Here is a 1981-nt window from a genome sequence, read left to right on the forward strand (position 1 = left end):
ATTATGGAAAACAAAATGGCAGAATAAGCCTGATAAACAATTATGAGAGAGCAGAATGCCAGACTAAGCCTGAAGACGAATTATGAAATATAGGACTTCCAAATAAGTTCAATGTAACAACTGATATAAAATGAATATGGGCTGACTGTTTACCAAAAGTACTGAGCAAAATAGGTAATACAGGTTCTAAGAATCCATTTGGTTCACCATTAGCTTTAATGGTAGAAAAATATGGGAAGCCCAGAATGTTGCTGGTAGGTCTCTCTCTTAAAAGACTGATTTCACTCTCTCATGTTTGTGATGGGGATACTTATTAAAACCCTATACAGTAAGTCCCCTACATACGAATGAGTTCACAAGTCCAATTTGTTCATAAATCCAACAAAGTTAGCTTAGGTACCCAACTAACACAGTCAGCTATATAGTACTGTACTGTAATAAGTTTATAATACTTTTCACACAAATAATACGTAAAAAACAAACACAAAAATAAACATTTTTAACCTTACAGTACAGTACCTTGAAAAATACAGTAGTACAGTACAACAGCTGGCATACAAGGGCTGGCACTGAGTGAACAGGCAAGAAGAGTTACTGACTGGAGGAGGGCGAGGAGGTGGGAGATGGTAGAGCTGAAGGATCATTAAGCAACAGGAGATGGAGGGTAAGCTGCAATTTCACTCACGCCTGACATTGACAGCACATGTTCTGGTTCCTTGCTGGATTCAATTATATCTACCCTCTTGAAAAAAATAATCCAGCAATGTCTGGGTAGTAGCCCTTTTTTTCTCATAATAGATGACACAGTAGCACTGGATTGCATTCTGAACGGCTGCTGCAATCTTCGTGTACCATTCTGTGTTCGGGTCCTGTGCCTCAAAAGCTAACAGTGCCTCCTCAAATAAAGAAAATCCCCTTGCCATTTCCTGCATCGTGAATCTCTTTGGTTCTTCAGTTACTTCTTTCCCTGGTCTCTCTTCTTTCTTTCTCTGGGCCTCCAATTCCTGGCACTTCTTAGCAGTACCAGCTACATCACCACTGCTTTTACGCTTGCTTCTGGACATCCTGGGCTTGAAATAAAGATACTGTACTACTGTACTCTATACAGTACTGTACAGTAAAGTACACAGAAGCTCAGCCACTTGTGGAGGATGCATGCACATGACAATGTAAGCCAGACACGTGAACTAACTTACGTGGTTGGACATGCAAATGCACGTTCGCATCTTTGAAAGTTCACAACTTGAATGTTCGTATGTAGGGGACTTACTGTATTTCAACGGCCAGAGGAAGGCATTTTTGGGGTAGACAAATTGGTGTACTTACAGGAATTTTTAGAAAAACCCCACCCAACCAAATGGATTATTGAAAAATCTCTGAGATGAAATATTTCTCAGGAAGTAAATGCAAGAATGAATTGGGTAGCCATAAACAATTAATTAATATATTGGAGGAAGATATTAAGAAACGGAAAACTCTTTCTCTTTCTCCAAGTTCACAATTCTTCTGTACTTTTGCTCCTTTTGTTTCCTTTTACCATTCCTTGTTTCAATCTAGGACCTGGGAGAAGGTGGGTAATGACCTCTTGGATGGATGGTTCCTAGTGAGTCTGAGACCCAGAGATGACTTCCTTTTAGAAGAAGGAGAATTGCCAGCCTTACTCAAATGTCCTGATATGGGTTGCCCAAGTCTCAGTTTCACCTCTGAGATTCTCAGAAAACCAAACATGCAAAACATAGTTAGGGAAGCAAAAATGATTAAAGGAAAGAGCAAGGAGTCATTTAGAATTTGAATAAGAGACTGTGCCTTAGAATAAAGGCATTGGATTGGTAACTGGTTGCCCTGGTAACTTGCAAGAAAAATAATTTTTAAAAGCAGTATAAATGACAAAATGAGAATGGAAACTAGAATGGCTTCCAAACCTCCTTATTTTTTAATCTCTGCATGAAGAAAATCTATCCTACCCTTCTGGAGCTCCAAA

This window comes from Mesoplodon mirus (genome assembly GCF_964341445.2).
Source record: "Mesoplodon mirus genome assembly, chromosome: X".
Lineage (NCBI taxonomy): Eukaryota > Metazoa > Chordata > Mammalia > Artiodactyla > Ziphiidae > Mesoplodon > Mesoplodon mirus.